Genomic DNA, 23980 nt, shown 5'->3' on the forward strand with positions numbered 1-23980 from the left:
TGAACTCAGAAATCCGCCTGCCTCTGCCTCCCAAGTGCTGGGATTAAAGGCGTGTGCGCCACCACTGCCCCACTCTGGTATTGGCTTTTGTGTGTGACCTGCAGCCAGATGAGATCCTGTGATCTGTCTCACTCCTTCAAAATTGACTTCTAACCTTGTGTTGAACCCTTATCCGGACACCTCTATCCTGTCCTAATTTCTAATAACTATGAAACATGCTGCAGATAGTCTGCTTTAAGCCTGCTCTTGTCAAGACTTTCAGAGTTGTGGTGCTTCTGTTTTGGGCACAAGTCTCTGAACCTTGACACATTGCTGCATTGAGAAATTGTTAGGAAAGTCTTGGTTTCAGCAACTAGGACATCTTCCTCCTCCTCCTCTTTTTTTTCTAAAATTAACAATTGTTGCAACCCACGTATGAGAAAGGCACTTTCAGTTCAGTGTATTTTCTGTGTTATGTCTTTTCTTTTTTCCAAAGAGAAAATGTTCATGGAGGTGGTCGTGGGTGGCTGGAGTTCTGTACCTGTTCTTTGTTTACATTCCATCTCAGTATCCCCCAAATCTCAGTGTCCCCTTGGGCTTTTTTCTTTTGAGATCCATACTTGTTAGTTGTGACCTAATTCTCCAATCAGAGAGCGTGGAATGAGAACTGGAAAGTCTTCCTATTAAATGAAGAACATAGAATTGTAGGGTGTTGAGAGGGATTTACTTTTTGCCACGGATACTTCATGCAGATTATTCCAGGCTCACAGCTTCCTTGTAGCAGCAAGCCCCAACATTCTCAAATACTTCTCTTGCTGGATGACCTATCTTCAAATCTGCAACAATTCCTGGTTGAATGTCACTTATTGTATACCAGTTCCAAAGAAAGAGGCCGAGAAACCTGGTTCTTCTTTGAAGTTCTTAGGCGAAGGGCTTTCTCTAGTTCATTTTACTTAGTTACAGCTTGTAAGGTTGTTTTCTCTGACTGCTCCCACCCCAGTTGTTACCCTTCCATAGCATTTTCTTAAAAGAGAGTTCATCCTTTTTGTAATCGGGGGGAAAAAAAGTAGAGCCTTCGGTTTAGAAATCATTGCATTAGTTTTCGAAGGTTCTGCTTCCTCTCAGGAATTGGGAAGTAGCCTGCTGTTTTCAGATGTAATAATTCATCACTGTACACCGGAATGAAGAGATCTAGTGTGGCGGCATCCTTTGTAACAGGGGGAGGCAAAAGCAGCAGCATCTCAGAACAATGTATTTACTTACTTATTGTCAGAGACACTATGTTTTCAGACCACTGAAGTAGGAAGGTGTGATTAGGGTGATTTTTTTCAAAATAATATGAAAGGATCCAATCCACCTCTTCTCCCCAAAGCAGAAGTTCTTATTTCTTATGTCACTCAACCTGGTATTCTTTTCCTGTCCTATCATGAGTGTACCTGAATGCTTTCCAAAGGTCCAGAGATGGGGTGGGGTAAGGGGCTGCCAAGTTATGAAGGTAATTCAGACTTGACAGTACAGGTTTTAGCATTCGCTGGGGATTGAACCCCATGCCTTGCTCATACTAGGCAAATGCTTGCTCTACCATTAAGCCATATTTTCGGCCCCAGCATTTAATCTTAAGAAATCTACAAAAGAGAGTGTATGCCTGTCTAGTGACTTTCGGAGACTTCCACCCTATGCAGTGGCATGGTCTCCATCACTCATGAAACCCTTTTCCCCTGAAGCTCCCCCGTCTCTCTCGAGGTTTCCTTTCATGTGGGCTGTGTTTATTTTCAAGGCGTGTGTTGTTCAAATCAAGGTCGTAATGATTCAGTTCTCTCTGGGATTTAAGTGAGCAGAGAAAATACGTTTTCCTAGTTACAGTATTATCCATAGGAACAATAGACTTGTAAGAAAGTGACAGAAGAAGAACTGGCTGTTACTAAAACGGCAAAGAGAATGGCAACAAGACACAGGCAGAAGTTCACCACTTACATCTTACAAAAAAAAAAAAAATTACACTTCCTGATCTCTTTCTGAAGGTTTGGCATGCCAAGGAAAGGCACTGCCGTGCCATGGGGCCCTCCATGAGGCCAGCCCTATGTGCATTTGGGTCCTCTCTATGTTATTGTGTTATCTTCACTAAGTTACTTAAGCTTCCATGTCTCATTCCTACTCTTTAAAATGGAGCTAAGCATGCATGCTTATGAGAAACAAACAAGAATGTATAAAAATACGCTCTGTATTAGTGGATTACAGTCTCTGATACTTACAAGCATTTGCTGGGAGCAGTTAGGGATCATCCACAAACTTTTTTAGACTCAGTAGCCTTCCTTTGCTCTTAACCCCAAACTGGTGTCAGGCCCCAGTATTAACTGATTGTCGCCTTCATGTGCTTGGAGTGTTCACAGCACACATAACCTTCGTACGTTGAGGAGAAACTGAGCAGGCCCAGAAGTCTTTTATTAATGTTGGTTGCTAAGTTAGGTTGCTTCAAAACATTCCTCCAGAAGCACCCCTTTGAGGGTAGGCATGAACGTCTGCCGTAAAGAAACAGCAGAAACGCCTTGGCCAGAGTTACAGCGGTGGCTGACATAGTTTCCTTCTCATTCCTGTGTACAGACCATTGGATAATTTCCTTAAAAGTTCATGATTAATAGGGCCAGGAGCTGCTGCTCACTCTCTCTCCTCCCTCTCGCTCCTGTCACTAACTACCGCTTTACACATAACTTCCCAACTCCTACCCTGAAATCAAAGAAAAGCATCTGGTTTCTTAAGTAAACAGGCCGTGTAGAGAGGCTGTTGTAAGGCCTCGGCACTGAGAAGAATGCCTGTGTTTGTTTGCCCTACTGGCAGAGCTGAGTCCAGGCTGACAGGACTCAGTGTGTCCACTGCCTGGTTCAGGGAGCTGCTACTCTCAGCCTGTTGGGGTTCAGCAGACCTTTGTAGCACCCGGAAATCTGAAGGTTGTTGCCTTTAACTACCTCAGAACTTCCTGGCTGCCTCACTTTTCCCAGCAGTACTCTGTCCTCTCGTTCTGTCTCCCTCCATTTCCACACTCCACTTCCACTCTCTAGTTTATCTCACATTTTACAAGCCCCTTTACTGCCACTCATGTTTGGGTCAAGGCATGAAAACCTAGGCTTTCTTGGTCCTGGTTAAGTAGAGTGAGTAGTGTGCCCCCCACTCCGCAGAAAGAGTCCTCTGCCACGCAGACTGCTCTGAGCGGGATGTGAAAGCAACACACGCGCTTGGGATTCTGGGAGGAACCATCAGCCGCTGTGAGGAATTCTCATCCACCTCAGGAAAGGCTGCTCTGCAGAAGGGGGAGCTTTGGTTAGCATGAGAGTAGAAGGCCAGCCAGGTGTGACAGATGGCTGAAAAGGAATGTGGCATAATAGTTAGGGAAGTTCACTGCTGCCTCAAACATTTGCCTCTACGAATTGCAAATTGTGAGTTTTGTCTTTGCTGGGGAAGGTAACTGGAAGTAGTCCTTGTTCTGGCCAGCTTCTAAAGGATCTTTCTTCCTGCAATAATGACAATGACTGACTCTCTGCTTTTTCTTTTTTTAAAAAAGATTTATTTATTTATTTTATGTGTATGAGTACACTGTAGCTGTACAGATGGCCGTGAGCCATCATGTGGCTGCTGGGAATTGAACTCAGGACCTCTGCTTGGCTATGGCCCAGCTCACTCTGGCGTAATACATTGTAGCTGTCTTCAGATGCACCAGAAGAGGACATCAGATCTCATTTTGTGTGGTTGTAAGCCACCATGTGGTTGCTGGGATCCGAACTCAGGACCTTCAGAAGAGTAGTCAGTACTCTTACCTGCTGAGCCATCTTGCCAGTGCCAACTGTCTGCTTTTTCATGTCAGGCTAGCGCATGTTCTTCTGAGCTCTGCCATTTGCAGAGCTCCTCCTCCTCCTCCTCCTCCTCTTCCTCCTCCTCCTCCTTTCCCTCCTCCTCCTCCTCCTCCTCACCTTCTTCCTCCTCCTCCTCCTCCTCCTACTCCTCCTCTTCCTCCTCCTCCTCTTCCCCTCTTCCTCCTCTTCCTCCTCTTCCTCCTCCTCTTTTTCCTCCTCCTCCTCTTCCTCCTCTTCCTCCTCCTCCTCACTTTCTGGCCTATCTCCCATCACCTCAATCTCCATCATCCTGGAAGTTAGAACTTCATTTTGAGGCAGGAGAAATGAGGCTAGGCTGTTTTGTATGATGAGAAACTGATGTTGAGGCAGAAAACCCATCAAATTGGACATGTAATCAGCTCTAGAAAAAGCTATATTATGTTGGCCCCCAATATATTATAAAATAGCTACTGTGTATGGCAATTTCTAGTACTTCCCAGTTCTCTGCCCTGGTAACCAGAACTTCTCTTGTATTTTTAGAAACAAGCTTGTTCATCCCACTTTGTGGCCTCAAGGTCTATGTGTAGGTGGGTTTCAGGGGCAATGGTGCATGAAGAACAAAGCATTCTGTATGTGTCTGGTCTAGGTGGTCCGTTGTTTAACTGTGACTCCCTTCAGAAATGGGTTAGTAAATGTAGTTTTGAGATAGCTGGATTGAAGGCATTCAGACAGACTCTTGGAATCAATAGACTGTTAGGTGAAAGCTGGATGTGTGGGGTCTATTTAAATATGGAGGCCATTGTTCCTTCTCCAACTCTTAATGCAGCCTCGAGAAACCACTGTAAAAACCCAGGTTCTGGCCCTCTGCTGAGAAGCCTGTGCTGTCAGGCCCTCTGCTGAGAAGCCTGTGCTGTAAGGCCCTCTGCTGAGAAGCCTGTGCTGTCAGGCCATGTTCTGTTTGGTGTTTCAGTCTCTGTCCCTCAGTCCCCCATCTACAATGACGTTAGAAGTTTTGGATTAGCATAAAAATGTTTTGTTTTGTTTTGTTTTAAATTCTGGGCCCCACGTGGAAAAAGAGGCCAGAGGTTGTGATCACACATGTTTATTGGTTGATTCCAAGTTTAGCAGAATGTTGGCTGCTCAGCTTGCTGGTTGAGCTTGCACGTAGTGTGGATTTCATATCTGGGGTGGTGGCCTGCCACCCTCAGAAGTTTCTTCAGTGGCATGTGAGCATTTTCAAAAGACAGTAGGATGTTTTCCAGGCAATCATGAAGAATCCTTGCCTCTTATTTTAGGGAGAGTAGTACTTTATCATCCCTTGTTGGCTGAGAATTTTAATGCTAATAAAAACTACTAGTTTGGATAGCCCAAACACAGATCCAGTAACTCTGCAGCAGTAAATATGGGGTTTGTTGTAGTCTGGTTTTTTTTTTTTTTCTTTTTTTCTAAACTCTAACTTTTTTTCATTTGTCCTCTTTTCGGCAACATGAGTATTTGAAACTATGTGGCTGGCTGACTTTGAGTCTATGCACCTGTGAAGATAGCTTGTGATTAACTGTGACTTGATTTACTGTCATCAGAAGAAAATGAGCATTGGTTCCTTCAGGACTCAACTACTAGCCCTCTGTATTGGCTTTAGCTAAGGTTTTGCTCAGGCTGTTAAGCTCCGACACAGATGTGGTACTCCTGCCAGTTTGCAAGTCTGGTTCAACTCCCTGAAGGGCCAAGAGATTATGCTAGGAGAGGCAGTTTCACTTTAATTCTTCTCAGACAAGGTAGCTCTAACCTGATTATATGGCACTTGCTCTTTGTCATGAGGAATCCAGAACATTAATTTGTTGCCTACAAAATGCCCAAGACATATCTTATTACTCAGCTTTGAGTTGTGGCTCTCCTGCATTCATGGCTCTGTGGTCTTGGAGAATTATTTTACTTCTCTGGCCTTCATAATATTTTATTTTGTTTTTTCTTTCTTTCTTTCTTCCTTTCTTTTTCTTTCTTTCTCTTCCTTTCTTTCTCTTTCTCTCTCTCTCTTTCTTTCTTTCTTTCTTTCTTTCTTTCTTTCTTTCTTTCTTTCTTTCTTTCTTTCTTTCTTTCTTTTCTGAGATAGGGGTTCTCTCTAACAGCCCTGACTGTCCTGGAACTTTGTAGACCAAGTTGGCATGGAGCTCACAGAGCTCTGCCTGCCTTTGACTCCTGAGTGCTGGGATTAAAGGCATATTCCCCCATGGTTGTTTTTTGTTTTATTTTGTTGTTTTTGTTTTGTTTTGTTTTTTAATTAGAGAAGCATACTCTCTAGTTTTATCAAAGTTATCTTGTTTAATGTACTAGGTAGGTGCTATCCATTTAAACAGTTCATGAGCCCCCTACTGTGTGCTGAGTGGAGCCCAGGGGTGTGTCTTAACAAAACTAAACTACTGGTGCCAGTGAACAGATTTTGATATTCAGAGGTGGCTCCCTGGGAGTCTGTAGGAAGGCGGAAGGACCTCAACGGGGCAGGGCTGGGACCGCAAGGTAGAGAGATCTGTAAAGGCTAAGATGGGAAGATATGAGAGCGGCTCTGTGGATGGGTATGATGTGCTGCTTGGAGAGAGGTGATGATGAGAATAACTGATGAGTCCATGAAAGCATGGGAGAAATATTCTTGATAGCTGTTTAGGGAAGAGGAATGGGGGCATCAGGCAACATGGGCGAAAGATCATCAGTGGAAGTATTTTAACAGAAAGTATTAGGCCTGATGCCTGATACTAGAAAGGAAACCAGAAGTAGCATTAGAGAAACAGAAAAGAACATCCATCCCATTCATAAGCTGCCTGTTGCTGTGGGCTGGAGAAATATGTCCAACAAGAAAGACGACTGAAGGACAGGGTGGCCCTGAGGTGTGAGGGTGTTAGGGAATACATTCAGACTCTGGGCGTGTGCGTGCGTGCGCGCGCGCACACACGTGTGTGTGTGTGTGTGTGTGTGTGTGTGTGTGTGTGTGTGTGTGCGTTAGTACAGGTACACACATGCCATGGCAAGCATGAGAAGATCATGGAACTAACTGTTCTGCTCTCAGGAGTCTTCCTTCCCTGCCATCTTGTAGGTATTCGGGCCTGAGAGCAAGCATCTCTTTCTGCCCTCTGAGCCATCGCACCACCCCAACTCTGGATATTCTTGAAGGAGAATGGGAAGCAAAGTAGGAAAAACCTGGATGTCCATGACTGCATTTCTGTTGTCTGAATATTCATGAACTCCAGGACAAGGTTGAATGCTGGCTGCTCCTGTGTTCAGCAGCCTGAATAGATTGTTAGTCACCACCCTTGCATCTACTGTTAAAGCTAGATTGTTAGGTCCTTCTAGTCACATGCCTTAGTTCTACTGTTGGGGCTAAGACAGCTCCCTGGCTGAGAGCTGGGGGTGTACCAGGTGTCCCAACATGATGCTGCATTTGGGAGTTCACGAACAGGTTTAAGTCAATACATTTGCCTGCCGTAGAGGTAAGGCAAGGCTATAGACTCCATTTCCAAGTTGTATAGTGGTGAAAACCTTTCTGCTCCTTAAGGTTATAGTGTCCTCAGTAGAGTTCAGTCAGCCTTTTAAGCCTCCAGGCTCCCTTGGATAAAATGTAATATCACCTTGAGGCTTTGAAGAGAAAGCATTAGTAGATAGACTTTGGAAACTTTAAAATACCCTGTGAGTGTGACTAGTATAATTTTTTCTTTTCTCTTTTCTTTTCTTTTCTTTTTTTTTTTCCAAGATAGGGTTTCTCTGTATAACAGCAACTCACAGAGATCCACCTGTCTCTGCCTCCCAAGTGCTGGGATTAAAGGCATATACCACCATGCCCAGCTATGATTTCTTAATAAGCCTGTTGATCTGTCACAGCCTCCATAGGGCCCAGTTGTCAGTCCTAATAAATACAGCCCTGAGCCAATCTCCTGAGCTTGTGCATTAACGGAGCTGTATGAGGCATACATTCCTTCATTTTTCTCTCCTGGCAGGGTTGGCTGCTGGGTTTGGGGGCCACAAGGGGGTGAGTGAAGATTGGCCGACATATAAGAAGCATATGTTATAGACTTACTCTGTTTTTAACCTTTGTGATTACATCAGGTTTTAGTTCATGTTTGAGTTCATGCTTGAAGGCAGATGTGTTACAGGATCCCAGGTATTGAACTTTAGTGGTGATCATAAGCACATTAATCTTTTTTAACCCCATTTTTTATTGATAAAAAGACAAATCTAATATCTACTTCTTAGGGTCACTATACAGTTAAAATTTGAGGTTTATTATGGACCCATCTCTTATTGAGAATGTCTTAGAGGTATATCTACAAACTTCTAATGTATCACTAGTTAGATGCTTAAATATTTGTTTATACAGTATTCTTGGGGAATTCAGGGTACTCACATTATCCAACTTTGTATTAAGAAATACATATACTAGATTCTCAGTATCTGTGAATCCACATCTACGAATCCCACATCTATGAATTTAAAATATTTTTTCAAATTCTATCTATGGGTTGGGAAAATAGTTTATCCCACAGAGTACTTGCCAGTCAAGCACAGGGCCTGAGTTTGATCCTCAGACCCCACATGAAAAGCCAGGTATGAGGGCACAGGGAGACAAAAACAGGATTCCTGGGGCTTCCTGGCCAGCCAATCCACTTGAAGGAGCAAATTCCCTGTTCAGCGAGAACCCTGTCTCAAAAATAAAGTGGAGAGTGACTATGGAAGACACTGGCTATCAACCTCTGGCCTCTGGTGTATATGGACACACATTTCCACCTTCTTACAAGCACATACACACCCATGCATCAAACCTACGTACACATACACTCATACATGTACACACATATACACACACTCTGTCACACACTCACACACACTCTGTCACTGTCTCTTTTTGTCTCTCTCTGTGTCTCTGTCACACACACACACACACTCAGTCTCTGTCTCTGTCTCTCTCTCACAGACACATGGGATGTAGAATGAACATCTATGGACACTATTTTGTACTTAAATATTCTCTAGACAAAAATCACAACTAGTATTGGTTATTGTAGATAGAGATGGTTTTAATATTGGTGGGAAGAAATAGGTAAATTCTATGTAAACATTTCATCATTTAATGTAAAGAGCTTGAGCTTGGTGAATTTTATTATCCAAAGAAGATAGGGCCATGCTCCTGGGCAGTGCTCCTGGACCAGCCCTTCTGGAACACCAATGAGTGACTATGGTTTTGGACTTGGTAAAGGCAGAGCTGGGTAGAGAGGGAAGAGTCTGCCTGCCTGCCTGCCTCCCTCCCTCCCTCCCTCCTTCCCTACCTACCTCCCTATCTCCCTCTCTCCTTCCTTCCTTTCCTTCCTTCCTTCCTTTCTTCCTTTCTTTGAGACAAGGTTTCTCTATGTTGCCTTGGCTGTCCTGGAACTTACTTTGTAGACCAGGTTGGTCTCAAACTCACAGAGACATATCTGCCTCTGTCTCCTGAGTGCTGAGATTAAAGTCATATGCTTCTACATTCCAGAATGTCATTTCAAAGTGACTTTCTATCTTAAAAATATTTTTTTATTCATTCTTTGGCAATTTTATACATATGTATCCACTCCCAGACCATCCCCTCAAACTGACGTTCTTCAAGCTATGGATGATGGAGAGGGAATAGTGATCAAATTAATAACCTGGTAAAAAAATCACCAGCTACATGCTCATTAGGTTAAGATAGTTGCAGGTAAGTAGTGAGTTTTAAATAACTTTCAGCTATATAGGCAGTCTGCTTGTAGTTTAGACTTTTCTTTTCCTTTGAATTTCAGTTTATTGTAATTAGTGGGGGGCGGGACAGCCCCTTGCATATTTTAACCCTTCCTCAGTAGAGTAGCCATGGTACCTTTTCACGCAGCTGCAGAAATATCAATGTGATAGGTCTTTTCAGGACCTTTGCTTGGTAGGGTGTTAGGCCAGATGCTGAAGGAATTGTTTTATTATACACATGCTTCTTTAACACACCTCTCATCACAGCTTCTGGACTTACATTAATCCTCCATCCACAGTCTCCTAAGCTCTGCTGTCTACCTGCTTTGTTCTGGGGGGGGGGGGTGTCACACCTTGTCTAAAAGGCCCTTCCCACCTCACTGCTTCTTCCTGTTCTCTCCTGTAACAGCCAGCTAGTTCCACCATCTCGCACAGTACTTAGTATTCAGCCTTATGTTCAGTTTGGTTTATTTAGGCTCTGTCTGCAGGCTGTAGACTCTTTAAAGGTAAGGACCAGCTCCTGTCTTGAGTTCATTTGTCTCATTCGATGTTGAAGAAAAAGTAGCATTTAGATGGGTTGTCTGGAGTTGGGCAGATGTGACTTGGAAACCATGTCACTCCACTGACCAGCTGTGTGACATAGGGTGGATTATGTAATGTCTCTGAGCACCTTTCTTCATTTATAAAGTAGAAATGGTGCTTTATAATAATATTTAATACTGCTTTAATAAATGCTTCTTCGAGTGTCAAGGGAATGTGCCTCTGCTGGTAGAGTGCTCTCCTAACTGCAGAAGTAAGGCCCTGGGCTTGCTCCTCAGCCACACACCTGTCATCCATGGCAGAGGTGGAGGCAGGAAGACTGGAGGACCAGGCTCCAGGTCATCAGACGCTATGTAGGGAATTCGAGGCTAGCCGGAACAGCGAGACCCTATTTTTAAAATGTTATTATTTTTATCCAATGGTTTAATGAGCTCACATGTGTTAGGATGCCGGTTCGTGGTAGCTGATGTGAACAAAGAGCAGATAGTCCCTGCCTTATATTTTATATCTGTGTGCTTTATGAACCAATGAGAAAATGCCCAACAAACAATGTATAGTTATGAATATGGTAAGGGAAGAAGCAACCACTGGAGAATGAGGCCCTTTTATCTAGGACCAAGGTCCTGCTGAGATATTTCTTAAGTTGATACTGAAGAGGGATAGGATTTTGCCAGGAGGAACTCTCCAGGCGGAGAACAGCTGTTCACAAGGCCTGAGGCAAGGAAGAGCTTCATGTACCCAAGATCTGGAAGAAAGCCAGCGTGGTGGTGTAGCAGAGGGAGTGAGGAAGTAAGTTCCCACACCCGAAGGCTGAACAGCCAGCTTCCAGTTCTGGCAGCGTGGCCCACAACCAGCAAGCAGCTCTCAGTCATTGGCCTTCCTGTGAGTCAGGACTTGGACGTAAAAAACAAAATGGTGAAATGTATCTCATTTGTTGGGTAGGATTAGAAATGAATTGTTTCATAAAATTGGATCTCTGAAAAAAAACAAGCCTACTCCTGGAAGTGCCAAAAAGACTTTGTTGCTTTCAATGAATTTTTGTTTTCTAAAATGTGTTGGCCTTTTTAGTTGGCTCTATGGTCCCAGAGCATTAAGAGACTGGGTCAGACTATCCCAGAACTCATGTGACTTTAATGTTGTGTGTTGTATAGTGCCTAAAGGGCTATTCGGAAACCTGGGGCTGTTTTCTCCGGTATTTGCTGGCCTATATTCCTAGGCTGCAGTCGGCTTGCTTAAGGCTTTTTGTTTGTTCATCCTGCAGGAGCTATATCCTGCAATATCCCGCCCCTTCCTGCTGCTGTTGTGGGTCTGTTTCTCAGTGCACCTTTCCCCAGATTTAATCTGTTTCCTCCATAAGCTACAAAGAGAGAAGATGTTGGTACCTTGATTAGAATGATGGCGTGCAGTTTTCTCCCAGAGGTCTAATGCATAACTTAATGCATAGCTTCCTAACACGTGCATTCCACTGCATCAGAGGTCTGCACCACTCCCTTCCTCCTGCTCCTCAGAGGATCTAAATAATGCAGGGTCACTCTTGTAACATGGCTGTTGGAATTATGGAGCTGTCTTGTTGACTTAACCCCACCCTCCAGCCCCCCAGCTCTCTAGCAGTAAGAATGAGAATGGGGAGGCTAAAGTATTGCTGAGTCACAGAATTGAAATGCTCAGAGACCAGGGAGAAAGACTGTCACTGCAGCGCCCTACCCCCACCGTGAAGTTAGGCAACACTGCCCAAGTTCACAGGGCTTCTGGCAGAGCTGAAAATAACCCAGGCCACCTGATTATTAGCCCAGTGTTCTCCCTATCACCCTGCCTCTCAGAGAATTCTGAATAATTGAATAGATTTTTGAAAACTTGCATTTTTTTTTAATGTTTAGGTTTTTTTTTTTTTTTCCATTTCTAAGAATAGCTTCCATGAGAACTGGAACATTTGTGATCTTATTTTTGGCCCATGTTTTCCGATTCTAGCAGTGCCTCTTTTAACAGAACTAAATTCTGTAAAGATTATCTTCCTGCCCGTGTTGTGCTGCAGACCTGCATGCCATGCATCCTGTTCCTGTTCCTGTGTGGAGTTTGGAAGCTTAAGTCTGGAGTCCCTGTCTTGGTGGGCCATGAAAACTGTGCCCCTGGAGCCTTAGCTCTGTGCATGGAGAAGGATGATTCATTTTTACCCTCAAGGAAGTGGATTCCCAAGAGAGAGGATGATTTCTGTTTTTCTTTCCTCTCCAGCTCGTTACTGAAGCAGGCTGTATGCGCTTCTGTAGCCACACTCCCGTGCACACTGACAGGCATCTTCTATAGGTGGTCTGGCATGTGGGCCCTAATGTTTATGTTTCTGCAGGAGAGAAGTCTGTTTACAGAATCCCAGTACACAAACTTAGAGCCTGCTTTCCCCCTGGGGCTCTGAATAGGCTCCAGCAGAGCAATAGTCAACCCTTTGCAGTTATGGTTTCTGCATTCATAGATTCAATTAATTTTGAATTTTAAAATTTTATAAAATTTTTTTTTGCCTGTATTGAACACACAGACATTTTCGTTGTCCTGTCTTTGGTAACCCAGTGTGACTGCTTTTACATATTATATGTTTTATAATTTACATATTACATATGTTAAGAGTAATTTAGAGGTGATCTAAGATACAGAGGATATGAGGGTTATGTGTAAACACTATGACATTGGCCAAGGATCCTGAGCATCATGAATGTGGTATCCACAGGGGTCCAGGAACCCATTCCCCACAGACACCAAGGGGACTTGGTTTGTTGAAGGAAGGCAAGTTTACAGTATGCTACCATTGTCTTCTCTCTGCTTGCCAGAAGCTGCCACTCCTGCAGAACCATCTGCATGTGCCTCAGCCTGCAGCCCTCTCTGATAAACTGGACTCTCAGGTCACTGGGGCAAGTGTTAATTCTCAGTATTTGACTTTTAAATCAATGTAACTAGATAGGCACAAGTTTCTCATGACTCAGTTTTGCCAAGCTGTGACTCTTTGAACCAGCCTCAAGTTCTTCAAGCTTATAGTAACAGTGACTTAATTAGGCTTCCAGTTTAATTAGGTGTGAAGATGAAGTTATTTCTGTGAAGAATGTTGTGTTTCGTGAGTCTCTCTTCACCTCTGCCAGAGCCACAGATTATCCACATGACTGCAGAAGTGGGCATTGTGTTCCCCATGGTCTGAAGTGTGTGGGCCTTCTGAGCTAAGAGGCAGGAGGCAGAGGCTTGCCTTGCCCACACTCAGATGGACATCTTCAGAGAACGGGGTAACAAACTGTCCCCTACTTTCTAGCATGGTTAGGGAGATTTCCTGAAAACCTGTTCTACCATCAGATGATCAATGCTATTGATGCCAACCAGTGACTTCCTGCCCAGAACTTCCCTCTTCCCAGAGTTCCATTGGAGTGAACAAAAGCTCTGAAAATGACTACCAGGAAGGCAGGGCAGGGCTTCTGTGAATGACAAGGTCAGGGTGTGGATTAAAATCTGCCTTCCAGCCAGGCTGCCTGTGTTCTTGTGGCTCTGGGTGGCAGGGTCTTCCTGACCCTGTCCTCAGCTTTCTGATGCATCTGTCTGTTAGCCAGAGTAACATAAATAGGAATAAACTAATATGGGGGGATGGCTCAGTGGGTAAGAGCACTTGCTGCTCATAGAGGACACCCAAGTTGATTTCCCAGCACTATGCTTGGTGGCTCACAAACCACCCAGAAATACAGCGTGAAAGCAGTGAAGAGGAATGTGTCCCCATAAAGTCTACTGCTGGTATTTTTATTTTATTATTTTATGTATGTGGGTGTTTTGCCAGTATATATGTCTGTGTACCACATGTGTGCTGCAGAGGCCAGAAGAGAATGTTGGATCCCCTGGACCTGGAGTTAGGAGTCATTTCAGCGCTGCCCTATGAGTGCTGGTGATTGAACCCATGCTATTCATATTTTAAATGGAATTCTTCCCAATATTCTTTTTCTATAAGGAAGGATTGTGGAACAAATTTTCATGGCTAACACAGAGTCCACTTCTTCAGTCATGTAGCTAATCCATGGTTCTTCTATCAGAGGGGTCTAAAGAAAGACCCAGGCTGGCTTTGAACATGTGATCTTATGACCTCCACCTTGTAAGCACTGTGACTACAGGCCTCTCTCACCAGACACCTGATGAGATCCTTGTTTTGATTTGAAAACTCTTAATCTAACAATATTTTGTCAGTGCCAATAATTTTTCCAAGCTTTTATCAACTTTCTCTTTGGAATGTTAGTATATAATTTCAAAAATAGTCAAGGTAAGTCCTCATGGGCTCTGGACTTTGTATCACTTTTAGTCAAAGTCCTCTGAAGGATTATAAATGTATTCACCCAGTTTGAGTGAGCTTAAGCCTTTGGTCCATTTAGAATGTGAGAGCGAAGTTTGAGTTAGAACCCCACTCCTGCCACTGGTCGGAAGTGCTAACCTTGTCCTCTACTAAAAGAAACCTTGTCTGTCCCGTTTTTGCTTTTGTCCATTGATCTATCTTCTCTGTCCCTAGGCCAGTAGAGGGGACAGGAATTAATAACTCTCTCTGGAAGCTACGATCATTTCATGTTCGTTTGCTCCTAAAAGAATCAAACTGGTTTTCTGCCTCACTAACTGAAACTTTTGATACTGTTTCCTTTGGATACTGGTTTTGGCCTGTTAGTAGAGAAACAGCATATTTATAAAGTTTTAATTTTTTTTTTTAAATTCTGGTCTCTTTCTATTACATATATTTGGTTGACCAAACCAGCTCTGTTCTCTTTGTGGTGAATTCTTTACCTCTTCAGGATTCTAGGTTAGACTGAGAACCTGTTCTGTACCAGAACTGGATGTCTCCCAGCATTTTAGGGACTGTGTACAGCTCACATGTAACTTAAAAGAAAAAAAAAATCAGGGATCAGGGTCTTGTTACTTAACTGGATCTGGCTTTGGACTAACTCCTTCTGCCTCAGCCCCCAGAGTGCTGTCACAGGTGTGAGCCACCACAGTGGCCATGACATCTTTTTTTCTTTTTTAATGTTGCTTGTGATAGACATTCATTTTTCTGTTTGCTCGCCTTCCTACTGTTAGATGTTATTATGTAGTTTGGGTTTTTACTTCTAGAATATTCACTAGGAATATAATATTTTAGTAAAAGAATTATTCTATCTTTGAGGGTTTTTCCTAGCCATAAAGCTTTATTCTCTCTCTCTCTCCCTTTCTCTCTCTCTCTCTCCATATATATAATTATAATATATTATGTATATAATTCTTTCTTGATTAGAATAAGTGGATCAGTGAGTTGATTATTTTCAGCTCTTTGTACTGCTGGCTGTAAGTTATGTATGACCTCATCTCAGTGTTCTTTGGGTCTTTCAAGACGAAGTACTATTCCTCAAGCATCAGGCATTTCCCCCTTTTGTGTGTTTTTATTCTTTTTTCTGGTTTAAACTTAACTTGATTTATCCTGACCCTGAGATTATTTTAACGAGTGTTTATCAGCATTCACTGTATACTTAGCTCTCCTGGGTGATATTAATAACATTTTCCTTGTAGTTTCTGCATCAGCTATTTGCCTCGTTGCTCCCAGAACACCTGCCAGGGCAACTTAAAAAAGATTCCTCACAGTTGGAGGGTGCATACACTCCCACCGCGATGGTGATAGGGAAGTTGTGGGTGGCAGGAACTTGATCACACTGCATACCAGGCAGGAGGCAGAAAGAAAGAAGTATGGTGCCCAGCTTGCCAGCCCAGGGGGAAACCCTGGCTATTCAGCCCCAGCCTCAAGTGCAGGAAATGGTGCCACCCACATTCGGGTAGTTCTTCCCAGCTATATTAGAGATGTCTCAAAGTCCGGGAGATTTGTTGCCTCGCTGATTCCAAATCCCATCAAGTTAATAATCAAGATTAGCCCTTGCAGTTACCCTTGGAAGGTTTTCAGAAGACGGGCATTTATGTTCCTGTGTGTTCCACCTGTGCAGCTGCCTTCTGCCATCTGTCCCCACTTCTGTCTATAAGGTCTTGTGTCTGTGTATACAGATCTTCATTTGTACCGCACTGTGATGTCTGCCATTGAGAACTCATGGCGTGGAGCAGAGGTATAGCTCTGTGCAGAATACTTGCACAGACCACACCCTTTGTCCAGTACCCAGCACTGAATTACAACAACAACAAAAGTAACTTCAAAATGGACAAGTATGTGAATAACCTTAATACAGAAGATGACCACAAGAGCCATGACAGCAATACCTGAGAAGAGGTCACTTTGAGTGTTCAGAGCTATGGACTAGGATAGCCTTTTTTTCTTTTCTTTTTTTCTTTGTTCCGTAAAGATTGCACTTAGCTTCTTTCACATCTTCCCACTGGTTCAGTCCCTTTTATTGTAACTTTGAAAGAAAACATCCAAGCTAGACAAACTGGTACCTGCTGTAATCCCATTACTCAGGAGGCCAAGGCAAGAGATGTGTGAGTTCAAGGCCAGCTTGGACCATATCAAGAACCTGTCTCAAATATATGCATATTAGATTATAAGAGTGTTTTGACTGGGGCTACAAGTTTGGGCCACCATGCTGGAACCACACTACCTTTTGAGTTGCTTTGTTCTTCAGAAGCAAAAAAAAAAAAAAAAAAAAAAAAATACTGCCATTCTTCTTGCCTTTGTGTGCTGGCATCAAGCCTTTTCTCCTCAGTCGCATCAGACAATGGGGGTGTGATGAGGTATGATACAGTGCCTGTCACATATCTTGTTTGCTGAGGGTTCGTGAGCTGTTCTTTCTTTCTTCTTTTTTTTTAACTTTTATTGCATTATGATAAGTTACATGATTTCAATTTATCTGAATTTGTTAACATTTAAAAACATATTTTAAGTAACTAGAATTAAATCACATTCTTGTTTCCCTTTTGTACCCCAGCTCCTCCCAGAGACCCCCTACAATACCTACAATATCTTTTTTGTCATATTCCTTAAAATTTATAAAATATTATAACAATAAAAATAAGTATTATAAAAGTTTTTTGATATAAAACAATCGATTTAACAGTCTTATGTAGACATTTGTCTACAGCAATAGTGAAAGTACATTTTTCTCAATATAAATTTTAAATAATTCCAAACATATTAACTATATATTTCAAAATAATACATCACTCCTAGTATTTTCTTTGGGTTTTTTTTTTTGTTTTTCAAGACAGGGTTTCTCTGTATAGCCCTGGCTGTCCTGGAACTCACTCTGTAGACCAGGTTGGCTTCGAACTCAGAAAATCTGACTGTCTCTGACTGTCTCTGACTGTCCCTCCCTCCATCCCTCCCTTCCTTCCTTCCTTTCTTTTTCTTTTCCTGGTCCTCACACTCCAAACCTTCTCTACATGCTGAGTGTGTCTGTGTGTCTATCTGTGTGTCTGTTAGAAGGCTCAAAGTTGCTGGCAGCTCAGTGCTGCTCTATCCATGTTCAGTGTGCTCTCCTCTCTCAGTTCTCACTTCTGTTGGATCACACTGGTATCTCCTCAAGGCCCCCAAGCTTGTGTGAGGTGTCTAACCTGTTTGATTATATCTTGGATTATGTTTCATTGTATACCTGGTAATTCTCATTTCTACTCATCTAGCTCGATGAGTAGAAATCTTTTCTCTTCTTTTCTCTCTTATTTTGCACCTCTTTTGTTAGACATTGTCTTCCTATGTAGTACAGGATCACTTCAAACTTGAGGCGCTCCTGCCTCCATCTCCCAGGTGCTGGAAGCCCAGGCTTGTGCCATCACAGCCCCAGATGTGTGTGTTTAAATACATCTTTTGTGTCTTTACTTAGCACAGTCAACCTGTTCTCTGATTTTTGAGCATTTGGAGTACAGCTATAACTGTTTTGATGTCATGTATACTAAGAATACTTTTGGGTAATTTTGATTTTTCTTTTCATTATTAGTTATGTTTCTTCCTCTTTATATGCCTGGCAATTTATTATTGAATCTTGGATATTGTGATGTTTTTAAGATTTTTTTTTTAAGATTTATTTTTATAAATTTTTAATTCTGTGTGTGTATGTGTGTGTGTATATGTGTGTGTGTGTGAGAGAGAGAGAGAGAGAGAGAGAGACAGACAGAGAGAGAGAGAGAGAGAGAGAGAGAGAGAGAGAGAGAGAGAGAGAGAGGAGAGAGAGTATATGTGTGTGTAGGTTCCCACAGAGGCCAGAGGCATCAAATCCCCCTTGAGTTAGAGTTATAAGTGTTTGCAAACCATCTGACATTGGGGCTGGGACTCAAACTCTGGTTCTCCAAAAGAGTAGTGTAAGCTCTTAACTGTTGAACCATCCCTCCAGCCCAGAATATTGTGAATTTTATCTTGATAGGACTTAGGCATTTTTGTATTATAAATATTCTTTTCTAATTACAAATGTATTTATTTATTCATATATGTGACTACACGTGCATATGCAGAAATCAGAGACCAGCTTGTGGGGAGTACCCTCTCTCCTTCCAGAGTGAGGGTCCCGGGGATTGAATCTCAGTCCTTGTGACTAGGGGTAAGTAAGGGTCTCTATCTACTGAGGTACCTTGTTGTCCCTGTAGATATTCTTGAACTTTGTTCTGGGACACAGTATTTTCTACATACTATAGTAAAGTTTTCTAAGTGCTTCATCCCTTTGCCATGCGAAGTTATTCTCTGTGATTCTAGAGAACAAGACTTGGCGGTTCTGTGTGGGGTCTAGACACTATCCTCTCCACACTTTACAGCTGACTCCCTGCTCTCTGGTGTTTTCCTCACAGGTATGTGTACTGGTCAGTCTTCAGCAAAGACTTAGCTGGCTGACTGGGAAACCCCTGTCAGTTTTCTGTTGCTATAACGCCTGGATAATTCATAGAGAAGAGATGTGTATTCAGCTCACAGGTGTGGATCCTAAGAAGCACAAAGGCATCTATCTAGCGATTGCTTCTTGCTGCGTTGCAGCATGCTAACGCCACCATGGAATGGTGATACAGAGCAAGCACACCAGCTTTCAAGCTCTTCCTGTTCTTAGGCAGCCGTTAATGCCATCGCAGACCTCTTCCATTGCTATCCTCTACGAGAGCTCTCCGAGATGGAGAAAAGCCCCACAGCTCCTCTGGAGTCTCCTTCTTCTATGCCTCTCAACCCTCTTTTGTCTTCTAACCTGTGAACTCTCCCCTTAAGTTTCCCCACATTAACATGGCTTCTGTTTTCCGGACACTACCAGTCTCATTTCTTCAATTCGGTAGACTCTGGGTTCAGCATACATTCCCGTTCTAATCCAGTGACCTGGAAATCCCAGGGAGCAAGCTATGGACTTTGTAGAATCCTCTGTTCATCCTCTTCTGTGGATCGTTATCCCTCACTTCCTGATGTGCGGTAGCTAGAAAACTTATTTATTTCTCATAGTCTGAGTTTCTTCAGGGGTTTTGTGGGAGGGTAAATGAACCTCTCATCCTATTGGCCAGAAGCAGAAGCCCTGTAAGAGCAGAGATATCATACCTCTTTCTCACGTTAGCGTCAGGAAATTAAATAGATCTGGCCTTAGTTTTCACTTCTTCCTCCTCTTAGGGCTTCTCAAATGGTTCTTAAAGAAAATGGATTGGCTAGCCATGATGGTGCACACTTCAATCCAGCACTAGGCAAGAGGCAGGTGGGTCTCTGCAAGTTCAAGACCAGTGGTTCACAGATTGAGCTCCAGGTCAGCCAGATCCACCCAGTGAGACCCTGTCTTAAAAAAAAGAAAATGGCCTCCATATTTGTTGAGTGCTTCCCACACAACTGTGTATGTCAGTTGTTAAAATTTAGAGGCTCCATCTCTGCACCAGATGAGCTTCAGACAAAGGGGGATAAGATGGAGATGAGTTGGAAGAGACTGCTGATGTCAACCTCTGGACTCTGAACATGAATACACATGAAGGTATACATACACATACATATTCATATAACACACATTCATATAACACACACATACAGACATACATATTTATATAATATACATACATACTCATATAACACACATACACATATACATATTCATATAACACACATACATACTCACATAACACATATACATGTTCATATAACACACATACATACTCAACATATTCATAACACACACATACATATACAACACATATACATATAACACACACATATATATTCATATAACACATACATATTCATATAACACACATATGTACTCACATAACACACAGTCATATAACACACGCCCCCACACACCGGATAACTGATTAGATTAGAATCTTTTGCTCACAGCAGTGAGTTGTTTCCTGACTAGGGCCAAACTGTGCAGCCTTTCCTTGACATTGTGTTCCTTCCCCATGAAGGAGCGGAGTGCATCTGTACTCTTGGTGCTTACCCTAGTTTGTGTTTTGTTGTAAACTAAAACAACCAAAAAAAGCAAAAGGAGGAGGAAAGGGTTTCCTTCATCTTACGGTCCACACACAGCCTATGATGGAGAGAAACTAGTGCAGGAATTAAGGCCGAGAGCTTGAAGACAGGAAGCAGACCACATTTAGCTACCTTTCTTGTATAACCTGGGGATCACCTGTCAGCTCAGGTGATGCTCAGGGGTGGCATCACCCACAGTAAGCTAAGCCCTCCTCCATCGATTAACAGTCACAAAGATACCCCCACAGTCCCATCCACCGGCCACTCAGATCCGTTAAGGGTCCTTTCCCATGTGTTTCTAGTCCATGTTAAGTTTACAAGATTTAACCACTAGAGCTTTTAATCTCCTGGATTTGCCTCTTTTCTTTTCTTTTTTTTTTCCTTTTTTCTTTTTTTTTCGAGACAGGGTTTCTCTGTGTAGCCCTGGCTGTCCTGGAACTCACTCTGTAGACCAGGCTGGCCTGGAACTCAGAAATCCGCCTGGCTCTACCTCCCAAGAGCTGGGATTATAGGCGTGCACCACCACCGCCCGGCAATTTGCCTCTTTTCCATGTGAACTTTCTTTTTTTCCTGCTTGAGCTCCTGCCATGCTGTCTGACCTGATTTCATTTTCTCTTTTAACTTCGGAAGGTAATAGGTATCTCCGAGTGTGAAATACGACCGATGAGTCACACTTATGTAGGTAGGTGAGTGCTCTGATGAGCTTGTACATTTTCAAAAGCAAATGTTAAATGGTTAATGGGAAGGGTGGAGCAGGAGGTCAAGGGCGACGGAAAGCCACCATTACAGCTAATAAGTCTGGCCTATATTTTCAAGGGAGCTCTTAAAATGAGCTAGGTCAGTTCCCATTGTAGTTGTTTGGATGAAGCTGAGGTTGCTGGTGGCATCCAGCAACCCTTGTTCCCAGACTGAGCAGTAAGATATGAGTGATGTGTGTTTGTAGACTGAGTCTCCTGTGCAGAGAATTGTATAAAAAATGCAAAGTGCAGGTCCTGATTGTCGTAGTAGTAACAATGCTACTGTCCGATGAAGACAAATACGAACTCCAGTGTGGTGGTTAGTGGGACTTCTTGTTTTTTTCTAATCAGTTGTTGCAACCAGACCCTCTCTGGGAAACAAACAAAACCAAAACCTCATGTTTAGGTGATGACCAGTACATGTGGTAGCCCTGGCTAGCCCTGTTCCTCTCCAGGGGACTCATCACTTTAATTTCGGGTACTATCTTGTCTCCCGAGAGAACATGTGGTCATGGTCTGTGTGAGACTTGTAAGGCACACTGGTGTGCCATTCTGTAAGCTTCTGGTTCCAGGAGTCTCTAACAGCTCCACTTTTCCTCTGATGCTCAGCAAGTTTGTGTATGAATGGCCCTACTGTCCCTCAGCGGCTTCCAGCTCAGCCTGTGCTTCTGAGAGCTAACCAGCGTTTACTGAGGAAGCCCTGTGTGCCACACTAGTACTATTTATGGAGAGCATTCAGAGGGTCTTTTGACCTCAAAGGCAGTTTCCATCCAGAAGGGAAACGGCACAGACAGACTCTGAAGCCCCAGCCAGGAGGACCACAGAGAAAATTAGGAGATAAGCGAAGCAATTTGTGTTCAGAGTTGTTTCCCTTCCAGCTTCTCTATTGGGATTGGTGGCTTGAGTGACCAAGTAGCTGGCACCAGACCATTTATAGGCAGACTCTATTTTGAGAAGGGAGCTGTGGTTTGGGAAGGATATGTTATAATCATTTTCAACACATGCTTATTGAGTGTGCACAGAGAACACCAGAGACTATAAAGCTCCAGCTCTGCTGGAAACGGACTTACATTTAGGAAGGCTGGACATGTTCAGGGTGCGTAGGTGGAACTGGATATGACCTCCTAAGAAAAAGCACAATCAACAGCATTTGTAGAAGAGCATACTGAGCTACGCTGCAGGAGGGCTTGGGGAAAAGGAAGGTCCTTCATTTTTGTTGTTAATGCATATATACATACTCATATATCATGTAATTTCTGTACACTGAGAAGTCTTTTCAAATGGCAGTAGTGCCTCTGTTGAATTATTTTATTAGTTTGATAAGTGATGAAGGCAGGAAGATTAAACATTAGCCTGGACTATCTCCGTGTAGTGAATTATAAATGACTTTTATTTCCTTTATTGTACTTCCTCATATTGTTTACATTTTCTATGATGAACATATATGATTTTACAAATATAAAATATAAATATGGGATGGACAGAGTGCATGCCTTTGATCCTACTACTAGGAGGCAGAGACAGATGGATCTCTATGAGTTTAAGGCCAGCCTGGTCTACAGAGCAAATTCCAGGACAACCAGAGCTACACAGAGAAACCCTGTCTTAAAAAAAAAAAATAGCCGGGCAGTGGTGGCGCACACCTTTAATCCCAGCACTTGGGAGGCAGAGGCAGGCGGATTTCTGAGTTCAAGGCCAGCCTCGTCTACAGAGTGAGTTCCAGGACAGCCAGAGCTACACAGAGAAACCCTGTCTCAAAAAAGCCAAAAAAAAAAAAAAAAAAAAAATAGAAGATGGAAATATTTGGGTGGAAAACATTCCGCAGAGATGGCTATCAGGTTTTCTATGTGTTCTGGGTTTTAGATGTAAAATACCATCTTTCTTTGTTTTGTTTCCCAATTCCCAGTGAGCCCCGATAGGTTTCTTATTAATCTCTGTGATTGTTGACTAGACAGACAAAACAAAGCCATTCACTCCTTGCTTCTGCCTCCCGCCATTTTAGCAGTTCTGCCTGGAAGCAGGAGGAACCCGACCTCTAACTGTTCAGCTATACTGCGAAGACTGCTTAGCAAAACTTCAATTATGCCGATTGGATTATAATTATGTCTGTCAGTGTGGGCTCTGATCTCTTGTTTTAAAGCACCCTAAGAATACTTTGCTATGTCTTTATATTTAGTTCTGTTTGAGAAAGCAATTAGACGTCCCCATCTCCCATCTGGTGCAGTGAAGATAACTCATCTATCTGCTTAGTTTACTTTGTAGGAGAGAATTGAAATTTCTAAGTCATCTGTGATTTGGATTGAGTAGCTAAATCCCATCTCTCCCAAATTTGATTGTGGCAATCTGTGTCCCCTTCTAATTATGAACTTAATTACACAGAAGAGTAATAAAGGATTGGCTAGCGTATCAGAGAGCTTGTCCCTGGGGAAGACCGATCTGTTTTCTAGCTGCCACCCATTGCCTGTAGCTATTCCTCTAGAGATGGAACCCTGTGAGACTTCTCCCATCCACATTGGGATTTCAACCAGCGTTGCCATTGTGGAGACCTTGCTTAGGTGGACATGTTGTTAAGATTCCATGGTGCAACTCCTTGTCATATAGAAAGGATGCTGTCTCGTAGCAAATATCCTGGTCCTCTGGCTCTTTGAATATTTCTGTTCCTTTGTGTGTGATGTTCCATGAGCCTAAGGTTTGGGTTTGTGTTGTAGATGTGTCAGCTGGGGCACTCCATGGTTGGTTATTGAACAACAAAATGAACTCAGCAATGCTCGCTCTTTCTCTCTCTCTCTCTCTCT

The 23980-nt window shown here is 43.0% G+C and overlaps 1 protein-coding gene across 5 annotated transcripts in view; it reads left to right on the forward strand.

The window, feature by feature from the left end:
- The window catches only part of Sort1 (sortilin 1), an 81698-nt gene that overhangs the window by 1411 nt on the left and 56307 nt on the right, over positions 1-23980 (forward strand). The window lies entirely within an intron of this gene.

Source organism: Mastomys coucha, unplaced genomic scaffold (assembly GCF_008632895.1).
Source record: "Mastomys coucha isolate ucsf_1 unplaced genomic scaffold, UCSF_Mcou_1 pScaffold16, whole genome shotgun sequence".
In the NCBI taxonomy this organism is placed as follows: domain Eukaryota; kingdom Metazoa; phylum Chordata; class Mammalia; order Rodentia; family Muridae; genus Mastomys; species Mastomys coucha.